The sequence below is a fragment of the Pipra filicauda genome, unplaced genomic scaffold (genome assembly GCF_003945595.2).
Source record: "Pipra filicauda isolate LSUMZ 115617 unplaced genomic scaffold, ASM394559v2 scaffold211_size2331000_pilon, whole genome shotgun sequence".
Taxonomy (NCBI): domain Eukaryota; kingdom Metazoa; phylum Chordata; class Aves; order Passeriformes; family Pipridae; genus Pipra; species Pipra filicauda.
The window spans coordinates 2,307,882-2,329,048 of NW_024104323.1; the positions used below are offsets into that span (position 1 = coordinate 2,307,882).

Here is a 21,167-nt window from a genome sequence, read left to right on the forward strand (position 1 = left end):
TGTCACCAAGAGCTTTCTGCTGATGTAGAGAGAGAGAGAGAGTAAAAGCTGTCCTCTGAGGAGCTGTAGGAGAAAGGTCTTTCTGCTGTATCTTTGTAGCAAAGCTGATGGGAAATAGCGAGCACAGGGAGGATGCCCTGGCCTGGGCTGCTGCCTTACCGAGAACCACTTGGGAGCAACACTGAACGGCGCTCGGAGTGGAGTCCCCACCGTGTGCTTTGTGATCCCTGAACTGGACCAGTGCTCACCTGGGGGCAGGACAGACCCCCCAGCCCAGCCACCCCGGTGTCCTTGGTGCCACCACCAGTGCTCAGCCTGAGCAGGACCAGCAGAACCCACAGTGGACCAGCTGCTAGAAACCGCTTTTGGACCAGTGGCTTTAATTTAATCTTTCTGCCCCTGCTTTCACTTTGACAGTAGGAATCTTTCATTTAGGTGTCTGATCAGTGCAAATGATATTCCTGTCATAGATCCAGAGCTAGGAAGTGCCCGTTCCTTAGCCATGGCATGTCTGTACCTAGTGAGCTTCTCCAGACACTCTGCCAGTGCCACAGGCAGAACCAGCCACGCTCGACTCTGCTGCAGCCACCTCTGCTCTCCTCTCTGATGGGCTTTCACCTGCTGATGGAGGCCACTCCTTGTTTATACAGAAGAGTTTTGTATAACAATCCAGTTCCCTTTTCTGTTTCTGACAACACAACTTACTGTACAGTTCACAGGGGTCAGTGGAAAATGCCAAAAAGCACAACAGGTCTTTTTTTTTTTTTTTTTTTTTCTGTGATGCTTCATTTCTACATTAAACACCAGTACAACCAGAAACCGGTTCCTTCCCGTTCCTTCCCGAAGCAGAGCTCGCTGGACAGACCTTGGCCATGCCTCTCTCACTGGCTTGTCTTAATCCTTCTGTTGGGGGCTGCCTGCTGGTGTGGGTTTGGGTGTTGTTCTGGGTTTGTTTTATTTCTCTGTGTTGAGGTGATATTTGAAAGTCTGTGTGACGTGAACTAGACCTGACTCTGGTGGTACCTCAGTTCTTCCAGCGGGTTCTGGCTTGGGGGAGTTTTCTCTCCTGCTGTTTTCAGGGGTTTGGACCTTGGCCAGTCCCAGCTGGGGCTGGGCCAGCTCTGGGTGTTCCCTTTGGGGTCTGGTTTGCAGTTGGTTTCTGGCAGGGAAAGGTGCTGGATGGTCTTCAGGGAAGAAGTAGAGATTTTGGACATGATTTAATGGCTCTTTTAAGAAGTGAAATTTTATAGGCCAATAGTTCATATACTGGTGCCTTCAAGTGTGTTTTGGGGGGAAAGGCTGAGTAATTATCAACTTTAAAATGCAGTTGTGTAGTTAGGGAAGATTAATGATTGCATGCTTGGGATGTCTTCACTGAGGTGAAAAGAAAGGTTTGCATAAAACCCCCTGTGGTATTAGGACTTAACTGCAGTGTGGCCTCAGCAGCTGCTCAGTGAAAATCCAACTGTATGTGTGGACTTAAAATCTAATTTATTTATAGCAGTTTTTGTTTATGATGTGTAGGAACTACAGACAAATTCAGCTGTAAAAGGCAAAACCTTTTTCTCCCTGATGAGTTATAACGTTCTCATGAGCTCTTAAATCCTATTAAAACTTATTTACAGTCAAACCAAGTAGGTACCAGTGGTGTCAGAACTCGGGCAGGGAAGTGGCTCAGAGTTGTCCTGAAGAAGCTGAGTGGTTCTGTGGCTCTGAGCTGCAGGAGTGGGTCCCTGCACTTACCCTGACATCCTGTGGAGATCCTTTATCCACTCGGAGTCTCCATGTCCAGCCTCTGACTAAGGAGTCTCAGGGCTCTCGAGGTCGTGTTTGGGATGAGGAGCATTGTTTGACTGACACCATCTCTTGTTCCAGCCCTGCCCTGTGTCCCTGCTCCATGTTTGCCTTCAGCCAGGGCAGGTTCATCCCACAACCAAACGTGTCCCATCGGTGGCTTTAGTCTCAAATCTGGTAGAGGTCACTCCTTTTCCTTTCCTAAAGCCACTTCAGGATGTTGTCTCCTTGGTGCTTTGGCTTGTCAGGAAGGAATTAAGGTCCTAAAACTCCCGGAGAATTCTCGTTGGTAGAGGATGTGACCAGGAGCTGTGCCTGGGCCGTGCTGTGACCCGGGAGGGCTCTGCTGAGCTCTGCCCGTGGCTGCAGGAGCTCCCAGCCCTGGGCTGAGCTCCCTCCTGTGGGACAGGGGGCTGTGCCGACGGCTGGTGCTGTTTGGGGCTGGCAGGATGAGGCTGCAGCTGCCCTGGAGCTCCTCTGGCTCTGGGAGCTTCTCCTGCTGGGGCTCAGGACCCGCCCGGGAGCTGGGATGGCACAGAACCCCCTGATGGAGCTCTTGGAAGTGTCCCTGTTGGCACCTGGAGCCAGTCTGGAATGCTGTGCTGCCCTTATGTGTGTTCCCGTCTCTGCTGTTCCAGCTGGATGTGTCTGAGGAAGCTGGAGCCCCATGGGATGGTGCCAGAGGCAGGGAAAGGACTTGTCCCTCTGGGCCAGTGTGGGTCGATCTTGTAGTGGGGCTCCAGCACTGCCTGACTGCCCTGGGCAGAGCTGGAGGAGCAGAGTGCAATTCCCTACATTCTCTATCCTGTGGGGTTTTCCAGGAGCAGGGGGTGTAATTCCCTATGTTCTCCCTACTCTGGGGTTTTCCAGTGCCCTGCCAGGTGTCCCCTCTGGCCGTACCCCAGAGCAGTTTTCCATATGGTGTCAGTCCTGGCACGATGGAACCCTGGACACAGGGAATTAATTATTGGCATTTATAGGCACACAAAACACCCCCTGGCAGCTGCACAGGGGCTGTTTGGTGCTGGCAGTGACAGGGGAGACCTGGGAGTGGAAATCCTGTGGACATGCATCTTTTGCCTGAAGGTGAGTAAATGAATCCCCCCAGAGTCACCGGGTGCAGTGGGGAGGAGGGGTGGCACCTTGAGGGAAATTATTTTCACTGTTGATGAAGTTAAACCCTTAATATTTCCCTCCCATGTTTGGTCAGTGAGGGGTGAGGCCTGTTTTCCGTGCAGTTGGGAGGGAGTGAGGAAGGTGATGTCAGATTCCCCCCGGATGTTATGGAAGAGGGGGAGCACACCCGGATTTGAAGAGCTGACAGAAGGGGAGGGGGAAATGTCTTTGCAAGTCCCTCAGCTGCTCAAAGTAAACAAACCAGTAATTAATTTGGCCCCTAACAGTTGTTTGGTCACTGTTGTAGCAGAATAATTCCAACCAGGGAGTGTCTGTGTCTGCCTTGGTGTCCAGCTCTTTGGATGCTGCTTCACTCCCTGCTCTGGAGCCAGACCTTTGGTTTCAGGCTATTTCCTTTTTGCACACCGGTTTTGTTAAACTGTTCTGGAGGGTTTTGTTGAATTCCAGCTTGCCAGCACAGGGATGTTTTTGTGACTCTCCAAAGGAAGTTTTCCTGTCCATGTGCTGCAGTCTGGAATTCGCTCGAGGTGCTGCTTCTCGTGGTGCAAGATGCACATGGAAGTCAGTTCCCTTTTCCCAGCCCTCCATGTGGCAGAGGATGAAAAGGTGCCTCAAACAGGGTGCAAACTGTTGGCAAACGTCCCCTTGGGTGCTGTGGTGGGGCCGTGGCTCGGGCTGGAAGCAGGTGACACAGGGCAGGGATTGCTGTCACCACCCCTCACACAGATCCTCCCTGGTTTTACCTAGAGACCGTTGTCTCCCTGTTTTCCCAAGTTTCCTAAGAGAATTCCTGGCCAAACGCAGTTGCAGCTGGGGGGGTTGTCACCTCGTGCCGCTGGGCCCTGCGAGGGCCTCGGGGCTCCCTCCATCTAGAAATCAACTACAATTCCCACAGAAGCCTTGGCAGCGCTGGGAATGCTCTTGTCCCTCAATCTCAGGAACGTTTTGGGCAGTGACACAGGTGTCCCTGGGGGGTGGAAGGCTGGGTGTGCTCTGGGCTCTCGTCTGGCGCTCTCCTCGCTATCTATAGCATGAGTGGCCTTAGTGAGTTTGTTGAAGTGCACATTTTCTTTTTTTTTTTTTTTTTTTTTTTTTTTTTTTCTTTTTTTTTTTTTCTTTTCAGAAGTAAATTTTAAGATGAAGAAGATATATACTATATAAATATATAGAGCTATTTAGAAACTCGGTCTGTGGTGCACAAGTTCAGTGTTGGATCGCTCAATAATCGTCGCAGGTACCATACGTGTAACTTCTCTGTGTATCCCTCTCTGGGAAGCAATGTTGCCATGGTAACTACAACTTTACAATTTCTTTACTACTTAATGATGTGAATGAACTCTACATTTTATTGAATATTACCAGGTTCAGTACTATTTTTATACTTTATTGAACTACAGGGGATTTTAATTTAATAGCATTTAAAAAAAAAAAAGAAAGAAAAAAAAGGTGTTGCTTGAACTGTATAACTGTATAAATGGAAATACTCACACAAACCCACCTCTAAACCAGAATCTCTGCCTGTAGTGCCACTTTCATTTATATAAAAGTCTCTTGCTCATGACCAGACCTTGCAGACCACCCTCCCTGTGGTGTCAGGGTGGACTTTGGTGTCCCCCTGCCCCTGACTGCAGAGCCCGGCGTTGTCTGTGCCCATGGAACCATCCCCTGTTTGTAACCAGCATTGTGATATTCTGTAACTGTATTGCTCAACTGAAATATTGACCTAATAAATAGAGTGTTCCTGCAGCCTGAGGTATCTGCACTGACTTGGTTCAAACTTTGCTCCCAGCACGTTCCTGCCTCGGCAAAGAAAAGGTGTTGATTCCAGCCTTTGTGGGCAAATCCTTGTGGATGGGGGCTGTGGGATGAGCCTGGGGGGTACCTGTGAAGTGGGAGCCTGTGTTACCTGCAAGATGTGGATCCTTCCCAGCTCCTTCCCTGCATGTTGGTCTTTTAGTCCCCCTCTGAAGTAGCTGTGGAAATATGGAAGTTTTTCGTGCAAGTGAGCAGGGAAGTGTCTCGTGTGGCTGCCTGAGCACAGGGGGGGTTGAAAATGGGCTTTTCTAGGGGGGTTTATTTTCAAATCCTCAGGTTTGAGTTGTTTCAGTGACCCATAGTCCCTCATCCCACAGGGCTGAGATGGGCATTTATTTTCCCCAGGGAAATGGTGACACTTTGGAAGTGCTGAAGATGAGCTGCTGAGCACAGGCCAACACAGGAGACTGTAAAAAGTTCTGTTTCCTTCAGCTGGTACCAGGGAAGAATCAACAGCAGCAACCCCACAACTGCTGTGCCCAGGTGAAGGGGGAAGGGAGGTGGGAGGCTGTTGTGCTGATTTTGGGGGTTACACACCCAGTTCCTCCCGGGGATGACTTTCCTCCCCGTTGGTCTGAGCGAGGATCGGCTCCTCCTCCTGTGACAAACAGAACCACAGTCCCCAGAACCTGCCTGGGGCTGGCTGGGCTCTGGGTGCTTTGGGGTTTTCCAGACATCAGGAGAAATGCTCCCTTGGACTTCCTGAAGCTCCTCCTGGCTGGCACAGCTCTGGTGCATCCCTGGCAGGGCCAACTCCTGCCCCGGGGCTGCCTGGCCCAGGGTGACAGTGCCGGTGTCACTCCTGCAGGGCTTTGGGCAGAGCAAGTTCTGCTTATTCCTGACATCCTTTGTTTCTCCCTGAACAACATTTCTGCTTCCTGTGGCACAAAATGTGTGTCACTGCCCTGAACTGTCACCAGTGGCCTTTGTTTCCATCCCTTCAGGTTGTGGTTTGCAGAGGGAAATGGGATTTTGGGTGGTTTTTCCCTGTGGTTTGTTACTCATTGACACTTTATAAAATGCATTCAAATCTTAGTTTCCTTAAGAGCTAAAGCCAAGGTTGTGCAACAATTCCATGAATTCCCTGATGTTTCATGGAAAAGAGCCCAGGAAATGCCCATCCCAGTTGTCAGGTCTGCTCTGGTAGTGCTGCTGCCCACCAGCTTCCAAAATCCAACAGCAGGAAAATGCAATCCCTGTGAGGGGCACTGGTGCATCCATGGTTTATTCCAAAGGTTTTCTGATCATACTTGGAACAGGAACCTTTGAAGGTGAATCTTTCCTCTTTGCCCACATCACCTGGTCAGGAAACCGAGGTTATTTCTGGCAGAGTTCAGTTTTCCTGGAGAGCTTTCCTGTCACTTCTAAGTCACCTCATGTCCTACTGGAAAAATTGTAGGATAATCCAAGTCTTGAGCAGCCTTTAATCTTGCTCAGTTCTGTCTTAAACAAGTGTGACACTTTGAGGGCAGACAGGATTTTTCTGATGCAGCCACATGTGCTCCTACACTGGGTTTACCTTCAGCTACAAGAAATATTCTGCTCTCCTGAAGACAGAAGCTGAGCCCCATCCACCCATCCCAGCTTCAGCATGTGGGAGTGAAGGATCTTTTGGGGTTTTTTTAGGAGACTAAAAGACTTCTGTACCAAGCTGTTGATGTCTCCTTAAATCCTGGATTCCACCATCAGTCAGGTCTGTCCAACCCCAAAGCCCAGCCAGGATCTTTCAGAATCACAGAATCATTCAGGCTGGAAAAGACCTTTAGGATCATCAAGCCCAACCCTAACCCAGCAATGCCCAATCCCCTGAAGAGGGTTTTTGCCACAGCAAGGAAAGGATCAGCTGCTGCTTCCTCCAAACACTGCTCCTCCACTGGGGTTTACACAGAAGGAACAATGCACTGGAGGTAGGTCTGGGACTTCCACAGCCCCAATCCAGCCTCAGTGCTGGGGCACAACTGTTGGGAATCTCCAGGATAATAATAAATAAGGTCACGTGGTTTCAAGGAACAGAATTTCCATGTTGCTGGGCTCAAGCTTGTTGCTATGATGCTGCAAGTATTGCAGGGGTTTGTGGTTTTGGGAAACCATGGAGACAATCTTTATTCCCTGCTTTTTGTGCAGGTGGTGATGCTGTATTAACCAAGTTCTGTCTTTCTGTTGGTCTCCTGATGTTGTCTGGGAACCTCAGAAACAAAAACCCCCCAGGTGGAAGGCAGGAGTGACACTGGTGAGCCCAGTCTGTGCTCTGGGGCTTGGCTGGGTGGGTTCCACATTTGGTTCCATCCCCAAGTCCGTGTCCTCAGGAATCCCCGGGGACAGCAGCTGCTCTGTGGCCCACCCAGGCTCACAGGCAGGAGCAGCCCCAGGCCCTTGGGATGTTCCTGCCATTCCAAGTGCTCTGGTTTCCAGTGTTTCCCGTGCTCTGTGTCTCGGGTGCATTTCCTGGTGCAGGAATTGGCTGGGGGGGGTTCCCTGTTCCTCCAGGGAAGCAGCCAAGCAGAGGAGGATCATCCCTGGAGCCACAGCCAGCAGGGCACTGTGGGACTCCTCCTCAGCCTCTGTCTGGCAGCTCTGGGGGTTTGACTCTCAGTTTGCCAGTTTGGGTTTGAAGTGCTCCCTCAGAGTTGTCACAGCCCAGACTGGACTTTTTTAGGGGCAGAGAGAGAGAGACTGGGGAGAAAAGGGGATGAACATCAAGATGGCTCCAAGTGTGTGAGAGCTCCCACAGGATGTGTGATTGTACTTCAGCTGCTTGAAAAGAGGCTCGTGTGGGACAAACCCTCCTTCCCTGGGCAGGCTGTGGCACCTGTTTGTGGCAGAGCTGATCTGTCAGCAGTGGCTGTTACCATCCCTGCTGCATTCCCCCTTTGAGGTTCCCAGACCTGGCTGCCAAACACCCCTGCGACAGGTCTGGCTGCATTTTTGCAGTGGAACACACACGTGTGGCCTGGCTGGGGTGGGCCCAAAGGCAAACCACAGCTATGCTTTGACATCCACACTGCTCTGGGGAGACACCCTAATTACCACTGGCTGGGATGTCTCAGTCCCCACTCCCTCCTGCTCTTCTCCCTGCCCGACTGCTGCAGCCCCAGCACGGATCCCGTCCTCCCTGCTCATCCCTCTGCTCATCCCTCTGCTCCAGGGGAGCAGGGAAAGGCTGCTCCTGCTCGGTGACAATGTGACACTGGCTGGGCCAGGCCCTCACCTGTCCCTCCTTCACAGGGGTGGTGGAGGTGACTCTCTCTGTGTCCCTGCAGGTCACTGAGGAGGCAACAACTGATTTACAGCTGCTGCCGTGTCTGTCCTGTGAGTCCCGGAACCGAGCTGGGCTTTGCTGAAGGACAGCAAAATGGCTTAAAAAAAACCGAACAAAAGAACAAACCCCCACTTTTGGAGATATTTCTGTGAGCAAAGCACCCCAGGTTGATTCATGCCTGGGCAACAGCTCTTGCTCAACCGTGGGGCTGTTGGGAGGAAGCAGCAAAGGGCTGAGAGGTGAGTGGTGAAATCCTCACCCTGGGAGGTGTCTGTCCTTCCGTGCTGGCACCCAGCACCTAAACCTGTGTTTTCAAGCCAAAGCCCTTCCCGGCACCCTGAGGGGGCTGGAATTTCCCAGGCATTTGAGGTGGCCGAGGCTCGGGCGCGGGTTGCTGTGGGCGGGTGTCGCTGCCGCTGGATGTCACTGTCGCCGTGTGGCACTGGGAGCACGGCGGGGGCGGGTCCCTGAGCTCCGCGGGAGTGGTGGGAGCACCGCACAGCTGGATGGGGAGCGGAGTGGTGGAAGCACCGCACAGCTGGATGGGGAGCGGAGTGGTGGGAGCACCGCACAGCTGGATGGGGAGCGGAGTGGTGGGAGCACCGCACAGCTGGATGGGGAGCGGAGTGGTGGAGGCACCGCACAGCTGGATGGGGAGCGGATTGCTGTGCAGCCCTTGGGTAATCCCAGGGGAAAATAACGTTCCTTTCGCCAGTTGTTTGGCTGGGGTTTTTTTGGTGTTTTTTTTGTTTTGTTTTTTAAACAAACCTTTGCAGAGTCTCCGAGAGCCCAGAGCCTGATTTCTTCCCCAGAGCAAGTCGTGGATCTGATTTCTGCAGCCTTCAGGAGCCAGCAGATTGCAGGGGGAGAGGATGCCCCGTTCCAGCTCCAAGCTGACAAGTGCGTTCCATCCCCAAGTGGGTCTGGGGTTTGCACCAAGTCTGAAAACAAGGAGTTGGGACCAATGTTTAAATTCAGATGTGTGGAGCTCTTTAATTATTATTTTTATTAATTAAATTATGTGAATACTGATTTAAATTTTTAATTTTTTAAAAAACCCTAAAAGCCCAAGTATGGAGCAAAGGGGAGGGGGATCCCTAATTTTAGATGACTAGGGAGCAAGGCTAGGGCTGGCTGCCCTGTAGCCTCTCTCCTTAAGAAAACCCACCAAATCACCACGTTACCGCGCTGACATCCTCAATCACTGACCAATTCAATATCGACCCCGTGTTTTCGTGCTCGCTCAGCCCAATAACGAGGCGTTTCCCCAGGATCTGTTCCTGCAGTGCCGGTGCCCCGGGATCCGCAGCCTGTTGTTTGTGCTCGAGCAGGAGCCGCCTGCTCTTCCCTTCCCACAAAGGGCAAAGATGCTTCTTTTTCTCCCACTTGTCTTGCATAACAAAAGGCGTTTGTCACCCGTTACATAAGGGCGGGATTTGTCACTTCTGTGGCCTTTCTGGAGGCAGCTCGTCCCCAGCACATCCCGCTGCATCCCTGACTAATTCCTCTCACCCACCGCTTGGGCTTTGCCTTTTTTTCCACCCTTGGGAAAGGAAGATGTGGAGTTGTGTGGTTTGGTCGTGGTTGTTACGGAGAGCAAAAGGATGGGAAGGTGTTTTAGGGAGTTGTTTGCTCCGTAGTCCTTGTTTTGAGGGGGCTTGTCCTCAGCAGAGGTCGTGTCCCAAGCCTCTGGAAAGGGCTGTGCTGGAAATGGAGCTCCATTCCCCGGGTTTAAGGAGCAGGAGCACCTGTCACCACCTGCCTCCCTGAGCTGGCAGTTGCTTTTTTAATGCCTCTTCTGAATCTCGAGTGTCTCCCAACAGGAATTCGTGTTTGGGGTTTTCTCTTCACAGTAGGTTTGATTTCCTCCTCGGTGGAGAATCTTTTTGCAGCCTTAAAAGTAAATAAATGGGTTTGTTTCCCCACAAACTAAGAGCAAAAACTGTAGCTGGTCTCTCTAACTGCAGGAGAGAGCTCTGAACCTGCAGCCTCAAACTTATTTGTGGCCTTATCAGTGCCAGCTATCAAATGACCACAGCTCCCTTTTGACACGGAGCAGGCAGTGTCCCAGTGACCCAACAAGCCTGTCCCCGTTTTCTAATTTATTCAAAACAATTTCTTAGTTGACTTTTTTTTTTTTTTTTGTAGACCTGCTTCTAATTATTTTTTAATGAACTCCTGGAAGTGTGTATTTCTTGTGGACCTTTGAACTTCCTGGTGTGCCCAGCCTTTGCTCAGGAGATACCTTTATGGTTGGCTCTGAGTGTGCTTAAGTGTGTTTTAACCCTTTGGAGCTGAATTCCCAGGGAACTGTTGCAGTTTCCTTCCCTTCTGTAGGAGATGCTCAGGCACAGAAATGATTGTTGGCAAACACAGGCTTTCCCTGAACCAGTCGCTTTTCTCCTCTTCCCCCAAGCCTATAAAGGTGAAAGCTGCTCTTCCCTAAGCATGGAAAGGGTGATCCATGAGCTCAGGGGGCTGCACAGGAGCCCCTTCACTTGCCCAGGGGTGTTGCTGGTGGGCAGCACATTGAAACCCTCGTGCTGGGCAGGACCAGGTGCCACGTGGCCTCTGCTGGAATTATCTGTGTGACTTGTGATTCTCTGGCAGTTGGATCGAGCTGTGCAAGTCTGCTGTTGATATCCAACCTCCCTTCCAGTGCCTGGAAATGCAGGGCCAAAGTCTGTGTCCAGGAGCCCGTTGTGCTGGGAGTGTCACTGCTGTGGTGCCACCAGTGCTGGGTGAGAGGGGACAGAGCTCTGGGTAGGGGTGACCCTTCACCTCTGCCAGGGCTCAGTGTCTTCTCCTGCTGAAAGCTGCAGAATGAAGTGTCTTGTCCTGCTTTTTGGCTGCCTCTGCCAAACTCCTGGGTTTTATTTGTTCCCTCTCTCTTTCTCACCTGAGGTGCCACTGACTTTTTCTACTGTTCAGTCCCTCTCAATGTGTCCTGATGGAGGGTGTCTGTGCAGATGATCAGGGTCTTGCTTGGTGGAGCCCTCTCTGCCCAATACAACAGTTGTCTCCTCCCCTGAGCTGCCCAGGTCCTTCTCTGTGATCTACAAACGGCCAGATCCATGGGTCAGTCTCCAGCTCATGCAAACCTTTCACCCTCTCTTTAAAAAACCACCAGTGACAAACCCTGTCCTGAGGCTCAGGGGCAGTTTTGTTCCTGCCAAATCATTCCAGATTGGGTTTTCAGAGCTGCTTAATGAAGGTGTTCAATGCTCATTAAAAGTCCATAAGAATTAGGTGCCTACTTTAGGTCCCTTTTGGAAATGCTGCCTCTAATAAATTACAGGGTAAACAATGGCCACCCATTGCTAATGGCACCAATCAAACACGGGCTGGCAGCCACTGGTGAGGTGGAAATGTGTGGTTGTGGGTCACTGTAACCCCAGGGTGTTCTGTCTGCAGCTTTTATTGGTGGCAAAGGGGCTGTGGCTGACCTGTGACAAACCCAAACCCTCAGCCACTGAGTGTGCACCTCCCTGGGTTGGGGATGGGGATATTTTCTCCTGCAAAGGGGCAAGGGCTGCTCTCCCCTGTGTAGGTAACTCCTCCACTCCTCCTTTGGAAAGCAGCACTTACATAACTGACCTCAACACCAGCTTATGTTGCCTTTGAGAAGATGCTGAAGTGTGTAGGAAGAGAAGTCCTTCCCTCCCTGACATCTTGCTCCTCAGAGGGTTGCTTTGTTTGCAGCTGTGGGAGCTCGGGATCTCTGGGGCTCAGGGTCTGCACCTGCAGTGGGTGCAGCACCAGTCCCTGGGCATCAGTCAGGATTAGTGTGGCCTCTGAGGGTGCAAAGTGCAGCTCTGAGTCACAGCCCTGGCTGGGCTGGGTTGGCTGTCAGGGAGTGTGGGTGCAGCTCCTGGGGTGGGCAATCACAGTTTCCCTCCACAGCTTCTGTACCAGCAAGTCCAAGATGGGTCTTTCTCAGCTCTCCCCCTGCCCCTGCTGAGCCAGTGCTGTGGGGAAGCTCTGCCCTGAGCTGGGGATGGTCCCATTTGATGGGGAACAGGGACCTTGGGCTGCACCCTGGGTGTTTTCAGGGAGCTGCTTGGAGTTGAGACCTCAATCCCCATCCCAGTGCAATGGGAATTCAAGGTTGCCTCCTTCCCAGATGATGGTGAAAGCCAACAGCAGTGAGATCTCTCTCTCCTGGGTGACATCTCTTTTAAAGCTCTCCTTTTTGGAATGAACAAACTGCCCTTGCCAGCAGGAAGTCTGCAAAGGCTTGGAGTTAGAGGCATTTGTTTTGGAAATTCACTTCCAGGCGAAATGCTTTCCCAAAGGGAAACACGCTGGGCTGGTCGTGGCCTGCCCGGTCAGACAAGTGCCATTGTTGTGTCCCTGGACAATCAGTGTCACTGCTGCAGCTGGGACCCCACTGGGCTCCTGTGCCAGTCGCCTCTGGCACCCAGAGCCGTGCCCAGGGCTGCACAAAGGCCCCTCTCTCTGGGGGATCCCCGGGCTCTTGGCTGAGCTCTGGGTGGTTTTGGGGCCCAGAGCCCTGGGCAGGTGTCACCTTGGGAAGGACCCACTGCTGGGTCTGGAGACAGAGACAGGACCTTGTTTTCAGGCTGTCTGAGGGAAGTTTGGCCTTTACCCACGATTGAATTCCACAGTGACAAACATCTATGGAGACAGGCCCTCCCCTCAAGATGTCTGCAGCCTTTTCCCTCCTGTGTCTGCTTTCTTCCTCCCCTGTCTCAGATTCTGCTGCCAGCTCTGGGTGCAGGAGCCTCTCCCAGGCAGATGCAAAGGCAATTCCCTGCTCCCACTGTGCAGTTGGGTTTGCTTGGACCATCTGAGGTAGGTTTACAGCTCATTTAGCCCATGCTGGGATTTCCCAGAGTGTTGTTGCTGTACCCAGGGTGAGCTCTGCAGAGGGAAGCAGTGGGATGGCACAGCTGGCTGGAGCTGGGCTGCCTCAGCCTGGCTCTTGGGAGGACTCTTAGAGGTGGTTTGGCTGAAGGGGATGTTGAAAATGCAGCTGGTTTCCCAACACCAACCGCCCTCCTGCTGCTCCTCCTGCCTGCAATGGTGACATCCGTCCCCTCTGGGGCAGCTCCTCTCCTTTTCACCTCCAAAGATGTAATCCCAGAAGTTGCCATTTTATGTCCTCACCTCTCAAGTCAGGGGATGGAAGGGCAGCAGGTTCCTGGCTAATGGGAGCACAAGAGAAATGAAGCTTCTTCAGCACGAGCTTTCACCTGCATTAGCAGCCAGATTAGAGGCCACTCAGGAGCTGTGGGGACAGAAGCTGGTTGTTAGCACAGGCATAACCCATATTTGCATGGCCATATCTGTGTCCTTGTGAGATTACAGCTTCCACACAGCATGTGACTGCAGCATGGAATGGCTCTCTTGGCTTATCATGTGTACACTTTGCCTTTCAGAGGATTGAGAAGGCCTTGAGTTCCCCTTGAAAACCCAAGGCTTTGTTCCACCTCTCAGTGTCCGCGGCGCTCAGAGCTCAGCCAAAGCCAGGAATATACAAGTGGGAGGCACAGATGGACTTCTCTGGCCAGGCTTCCTCTGAGGCTCTCACTGGATTTAGAAGTTGTCCATCAGCCTGGTTCACTGCTGTGAGATCAGGCACGAGATGTGTCTTTGAGCCCTCCCAAGGTTGTGGCTGTCCCGCTTCCCCCTCTCCTCTGGAACACAACTCTGCTTCCTGCTTTGAAGCCTCTCCTGTTGGAAGGTGGCGTAACACCGACCACAGCCACGTAAATCCGTGGGATTATATTGCCTGCTGATGGCAGGAATCCTTTGAAAGGGTGTTCTGGTTGGATGGGGAAGAGTACAAACAGATTATGCATCTCCTGTTTCTCCCTGGGAAGGCAAGGAGCTCAGGTGCCAGTCAAACACACTGTACTGTAACAGTGCACTTCGGGGAAAACGCTTCCCTTTCCCCTGACAGCTCTCCTGTGAATATTAATTTCTGTATTTGAGTGTCCTCATCTTCCAGGAGCTGTGCAAGTGCAAACATTACCCAAGTCTTGCAGTGCAGAGCAGGCAGGGAGCCAGAGAGGAAGCAGTTGGGAAGATGCTCTGGGTGTGCTGCTGTTTGTAATTTGCTGCTCTGGGCAGATTTAGCACCATTACCACGTGGGATGGGATGGATCTGGGTGCTTATGGTACGTGCAGGCAGCTGATGTGGTATTTATTTACTGAGAGATCACAGGAAGGAGAGCTGATAAAGGCAGATAAATATGCAGCTATTTTGCATTACACTTAAACCACCTGCCTGTCCATGTGGTTTAGTTAAACACAAACTCCAACCATCAGTGCCAGATGTCTTGCAATGTGATGCCAAAGAGGAATTGTAACGAGGAATGTTTTCCAGTAACCTGTTCTTACCAGGAGGGTGGTGAATGCTCCATTTGATGGAATGATCAGTGATACTCAGCAGCTGCTTGGACTGTAGGGGTGGAGGCTTTGCTAATTCCACCTGGAAATTCCTTTCCTGTTGCTTGGGGGTGACGAAAACTTTCACAGCCAACCAAAGACCCGTCTTCTCCCTGCAGATAAATACAGCTCAAGTTAATAACTTGTCTGAGGGGAAGAGATGTGAAGGGGAATTTGGGCCAGCTGTTGTTTCTATGTGGCATTGTCAGAGGCATCTCAACATGCCACAGGAGCTGCTTTTTGGTAAGTGTTGTCCTTGGCTTCTCAGCCAGCTCTTCATGAGCTTATTGATGGTGTTTGCTCATGTCAAAAAACTTTTTTAAGCTGCTTGAAGTCCTCAGGAACTGAAAGAGCATTATCAGCTTCCTCCACACTTTGCAACGTGCACCCTGTGAGAAACAAGATAGTTAAAGGCTTTTCTTCTTATTGTGCTTCATAAGTTTTTATGCAAATTGAAATAGGCATTATTAATGAGATGTTAATAAGCCCATCCCTTTGGTGCCACTGGTATAACAAGTTGGCTGTCTCTTCATAGTGAAAATTATTTGACTTCTATTAGCTTTTTGGATCCCATAATATGAGCTCCCTGGGTGATATCTGCCTTGCTCACTTCCCCTCCCTAACAAGGTTGCCCCCCAGCCCAGCAGTGAGTCAGAGAGGACTGGAAAAGGAGGAGACTGGTTCCCATCTGCCAGGGAACAGGACAGGGGATGGCAGGGGATCAGGGAGATGTGCACAGAGCTGGCTAAGTCAAACTGGAGCCCACACAGGGAGCAACAAAAAGAAATGAGGGAGAGACGATGCAAAAATAAGAGAAGCTGTAGAAGAACAAAGGGATTTTCCTCTCTCTGCAATACAGAGAAACCAAATGTCAGGCCACCAGAAGGGGTTGTCCTGTTATCTGTTCCCAGTCTTGAAGCTCTTCTCTGAAGGACTCACTGGGGAAACACCTTTTCCATGTTGGTATCTGTGCGTGGGAAGAGGATGGGAAGTAACAACTGGTCAGAGCAAGTGGGCCCCAGAGCCAGGAGACCCCCCTGCCTCAGGTGTCTCCCCTCCTGCAGTCAGGGCACCCTGGGTTTCAGAGCCTCCCTTCCTGGCAGAGCCTCTCAAGCTGTCCCTCTCTCCCTGTTCCTTTGGCACATTTTGTCACCTGCCCCCAGTGATCTTGTTCCTGGCACAGGAGTGTCAGACTGGGAGAATTGCCAGGGCAGTGGTGCCACCAGGCTGGGGTGAGGCTTCTGGGCACGTGGTGAGTGCTGGGGTGGCACGAGGTGGTGAGTTCAGGCTGCTGGCACTGGCCAGGCCCTGTCCCTCCGTTGTCACCGGTGCCCTTTGCGTGCCCATCCTGCCTCCCTCCTGCTCTGGCCCTGGGCCTGACCCCTGGGCACCAAGGACTGGAGAGCTTGGAAACTTCCACTGAACACTTCAGTCCATGGATTTTCCAGAGGAAGTTCAGGTTTTGGTTTTGGTTTTCTTTTGGTTTTGGTTTTATTAAAAGGAAAAAGCAAGGAATTTCCCCTCCAGCCTGCAGAAGGTCACTGCCAGGAGAAGTGGCTTCAGTTCTCTTTCTTAAAGCCTTCAACACCCTGTTATGCCTCAAATAATGAGACCAAAAAGGCCAATCTTCTTTAGGGGATGGTTTCAGTCTCTTGCATGATGGTGCAGGAGGGAGGCTGGAGTGAGACACAGGCTCTGCTGAGATTGGCAGAGGGGGAAAAAAAGCAGTGTGTGCCATTTAATTTCTGTGATGTTCTGATTCCCTCCCACCAGCCTGGAAATGCTGAATGTGATCCTTTGTCTGGCATATGGGGATTTGGAGAACTGTTGCTAATTACAGCACTTGTGCCATCTCCCTTAAATGGCTTAAATAATATATTAAGTGCTTTTATGATCTCCCCCAACACGCTGGAATGCAAAGAAGTGCATTTTATGCTGTTTATAGTTTATGGCTGGAGTAACTTATATAACATTAATCTGCAGCAAAAAAAAATGGGTTTTGATGATTTATTGTTTGGGCAATTCCCAGCTGGGGCTCTGGATGCTCAGCTCCCCTGGTGCTGGGTGTTCTCCAGAGGCAGGGCATGCAGTTCCATCTTGGAAGGTGGGATCTAATCCAAGGGGAGGAGGCTGTGGGTGGCTGCAGGGAATGGTGGATGCCAGGGAAGGGTCGTGGGATGCCACAGAGTTCAGGTAAGTCTGATGGCAAAGGGACAGAGTGTGGGATCTGGGAGAGGATCATGGGAAGTCACATCGTAACTTATTTAGGGAGTATTCCCGTTATTTTAATTAAGCTTTAATTGGAAATTAGGAGCAGGTTACTAAGCATCATATCTAGAAGTGGGAGTATTCCATGGTCTAGACTAGTGCTTATCCAAAAAAAGAAAGGATCTTTTTTTCACCCCTTTTGTGTGTTTTTTTTCTAGAAAAAAATTCTTCTAGTTGTCTGTTCCCACCCAGATTCCCGTGTCTCCTGCCTCGGAATCTCCACTTTCTATTCCTGTTATTGTAGCTAATGTTTAAAGAAAATGTGAGAAGAGTGTGCTGTGAATGCCTTGTTGCTGTATCTGGTGTGAGGAATAATTATGGAGCAGCTGAGCAGTGCCAGCCAGGGGCTCCAACAACCTGGGAAGACACATGTTGGGAGGGCACACAAACCACAAAGGGAATTCGTGAGAACGATGAAAAGATTGGCATGTTCTGACCTATAATTTGGTTTGGTTTGACACAGCTCTCTGGAAAATCACAAGTTTTGTTAGAATATACTGGTAATTAGCAATATTTCAGCTCTTTGAAATTAAAGCATTGTGCAGGCTCTGCAGAGCAGGGGGGGGAAAAAGTGTCTTTGTCTGGTTTTGTTTGCTAGGAGCTTGAAAATAGGGAGGTGAGAAACTCGTGTCAAACCTTGAAGTATAATTTGGCAATTAAAAGACTGAGGAGAAAAGTGTGATCTGAAGACCTTCAGTTTTCTTGCTGTGACATAAAATTAACAGCTATCTTCATTCTCATTCTGGTTTAATATTCCTGCAGAGAAGGAAGCAAAAAGAACTCCCCAGGCTGGCTACAGTGGGATGGAGGAGCTGTTCCTTTGACAATGACAGGGTACAGGCTGGGAGGGGAGGGATTTGGGTTGGCATTAGCCTGGCAAACGTCTGCACAACGCTCTGGATGCTCTGAAGTGATATATTTCTAATGCTAAAAACAGAGAGATGCTCTCTGGGAGATGTTTAGAGGCATCTCCAGAAGATTTCAAGGTCGTCCATGCAGCAGCTTGCAGGGATGCACAGCTGGCACCTCATCACTAAAGCCAGCAGAATCTCAACTCCAAGGCTGTTAGCAAACTGTGTGGGTAAAAATAGAAGGGTAAATTGAAACTACCTGAGAGTGGAAGAAACAGCTGGGAAGTGATAAGAGGCAGCAAAATGAGTGGAGAAACTTTTGCCCATCATCGTGGTGTCCAAGTGTTTTATAAGAACTTCAAATTGCTCCTTCCTTGAATGTACCAATTTTCTTTTTCAAACTGTGACAATTTGGCAACCTCCACTGACTCTGAACTTGTCTTCTGTTGCAAAGAATCTGCTCAAGAGTCTACTCCATATCCCAGGCCTAATTTTTATTACAGTAGCTGAAAAGAGCTGCTAGGCCAAAAGCTCTTCTAGGAGTAGCTGGACTTCTACCCAAAGGCTTTTATGGATCATTTATCAGTATGTTTTACAAAATAAATACCCATGCAAATACTTAATATAGTAGGCAAAAATTTTGATTAACCTCTAATGCTTTACCTTGCTGCACAGGCACAATGAATCCACAAAAGGGGGAAGGCAAAATGCTGTTGGAGCTACTGGTCCAGGAACGACACAGGTTTTGTTTTGGGAGCCCACTGGAACACTTCAACAGCCCCTGCACGTTCAGCTGAAATGACAGGGACACAACCTGCTCATCTGTGTCCTGTTGTGACTCACTGCTGCATTCAGGCAGTGGGGTGGGATGTGGTGGCTGGAGCAGATGGCAAGAGGTTGGGCTATTTTTGTTGCCTTCTTGGCTTGATCAAGCAATTCTTCCCTGACTGATTACAGGCATGATGGTATCTTAGATAATGCCCCTTGAAAAAGGCCTTTTAAATCCTTAATTACTGTCATTAGCCATTTGACACCATAAAATAGAGCTGTGTTGTTTCAATGTCTTTCTGTTTTACCCCTGTCTGGGGGGTGTCTGGAGTGTGCACAACAAAACCAGGGAGCTGAAGCCTTTGGATCCCAATCAGAGGTGTGTGCCAGCACAACAATGTGTGTGTGCACACAGCTGGATTTGCCACTGTCCAGGGCTCTTTCACTCTCTGTGTTGGGAGAGCACTGAACTGAGACATCAGCCTGTTGGCAGGGCCAGGAGGGCTGGCAGGTTCCTCTGTTTGGGGATGTCCTTTGTTGGGTGTTTGAATTGGGTGGAACCTTAATTAGCAAATAAGAAGCTTTGGCCTTCCCTTCCAAGCTCTGAGGCAGAATTAAGGGAAGCACAAGGATGTGCCAAACAACAGGGCAGCACTGGCTCCGTGGCTTTTGTTTTACTCGGCTGCCCTGCTGCTTTGAGATGCACTTCCCAGTGTAATCAGCTGCTGGCAAAGCGCTCCCGAGCTTGTTCCATGTTTGATGCTCTGGTGTTGCTCTCTGTGTACACAACAGCCAGAGTGCTGCAGTGCTGGGGACCCCGTGTGCAGCAGCTGGGGAGCTCAGAGGAAAAGCAGCCCTGCCTTTGAAAGGGGAGCTGCCCCGTGGAGCCGCGGGGCCGGGGCCCTGCCTGCTGTGCGCCCGGGCCACGAGAGCTCCTCTGTCCACAGTGCAATCCGGGCTCTGCTGGAACACACTCAGCATTAGTCACTCCTTGCAAAGCCACTCCTTTCATTTGATCCTCTGTTATTAATTATTTGCACTTCCTCTTGTCACAACACATTTTCTTTTTGCTGCCCGGGATGGAACTTGCAGAGCAATCCTTTACTTCCATTCCAACGACACAGCGGTTTCTGTCTCCGGGAGAGCACGGGATTGCTTTTATCAAACATATTTCTTTCCCCATTGTTTCCTGATGACAGATACTACTCTTAATCTACACAGAGACAACACTTTGAAATGGGAGATCCATGTTCCCGTCAACTGTTGTTACGTTGATAAATCATAGCGTGTCTCACTCGGTGACTGACACACGTCTGGCTTGCAGTCTGCCTCTTTTTTGTTGCAGTTTCTCAGTGCTAACAACAGCCTTGCCAGAGCTCGTCTGCTCCCTTCCCTCGGTGTGCAGCCCAGCAGGATGATTAATTCTGTCACACGTTCCCTGGGTATGGCACAATCAAACAGGTTGACAGAAAATCGGGAAGGCCGTGGTGTTTGTGGGAATATCTGACGCGTTACGCTCACCTCGTGACTGTCGTGAGCTGTGCCCCCTCGGTGCTTCTGGGTTGGAGGAACATCAGCAAAGTCTGCAAAGGAGAAAAAAAAGGGATTTTTTTCCTGTTCTCTGTGGGCCTCGAGTGTGATTGTGCCACCCTTCCACGCACAGGGAAGCTCTGCTCAAGAGAACAGCGAGAGTGGAGGGAGCCTTATGGTGTTTTTTCTGTGTCTTTCAAAGGCAACTGCAGGAAAAGTGGGGGATCACTTACCCACAAACCCTAGAATAGCTCTGGGTGTGACGTGCCCCCCTTCCCTGGGCTGTGTGGATACCACTGTTAATAAGAGGAGCTGAAGTTATGGGTTGAGCAGTAATGTGAGCAGCACTTCTGGGTGGCTTCAAACCTGGCACGGGCTCCCTGAGCAGAAACAACCAGGGGGAAGTGGCTCAGCAAAAATAGTAATTAATTCTGTTATAAAGGGGGGGGGGCAGAACTAAACAGAGGGAGCCCACAGCTCAAGTGAAGCCTGTGGGATGCTCCCACTTCCCCTGCTGTCCTTTCCTGGGCACTGCTGTGCCCCTGCCCGTCTCTGCCACACCCTGAGCTGCAGGTCTGTGTGGCACTGGGGGTGTGCAGAGCAGGGCTGTCCCTCCTGCCTGTCACCCCCACGCCGTGCTGGCACTGCAGCTCAGCCCTTGGGACACGGGGATGGGCTGGTCCCTCCTGCCTCCCCGCCCTGCCTGGAACTCAGCAGGAAAAACCAGGGGCTGAGGTGCCAGGAAGGAGCAGGGGAGGGTGCCAGGCAAAGGCAGCTGTGCCAGGGTGGGTGGGGATGGGCAGCTGCTCAGGTCAGGGGAGTGCAGGGGATCTCTAGGGCAGGGGGGGAAGGAGAAGTGTCCTCGTGCTGAAAACGTGGGAAAAAAATCCCAACCCTCTCCCTCCCTGGCTACACCCCCCTGCAGCCCTGCCTGCCTGGAAGCACAGCCCCTCAGCCAGGGGGGTGATTGCTGTGCTTGCAGAAATGCAGTTGGACTGTTTGTGGCTAAAAAAAATAAACACAAATTTTGATAAAAATAGGGTGGGGCTTCCTGAGAAAGAAGAAGACTTCATTTTCTTATCTGCTATTAAAACTGGATCCTAGAATTATTACCTTTCTCTTTTTAAATTTTCTCTCTTTTGAAATGTTTATTAAAATTCAATGTAACTTAATTAAAAAAAAATTAAATTAAATTTTTAATTTTCCCCCACAGTATTTCACCCCATGTTGGCAATAGTGTGGGAGTACAGCTTATATGACAACAATAGGAGTGTCCTGGTAAGAATCTGTTCCCTTTTTTATTCCCCTCTAGTTTATATAAATCTCTAACA

At 50.6% G+C, this 21,167-nt stretch overlaps 1 long non-coding RNA gene across 2 annotated transcripts; it reads right to left on the reverse strand.

The window, feature by feature from the left end:
- Positions 1-6,335: 6,335 nt before the first annotated feature.
- LOC113990974 lies at positions 6,336-19,891 on the reverse strand. Of its 2 annotated transcripts, none has more exons than XR_005563475.1 (3): positions 19,828-19,891; positions 18,202-19,744; positions 6,336-14,532 (listed from the first exon to the last, which is right to left on the reverse strand). It is a non-coding gene; the product is annotated as an uncharacterized LOC113990974 (long non-coding RNA). The 2 variants fall into 2 exon arrangements; XR_005563474.1 differs by having other exon boundaries at positions 6,336-13,256; positions 14,372-14,532; positions 18,202-19,885.
- Positions 19,892-21,167: the final 1,276 nt, after the last annotated feature.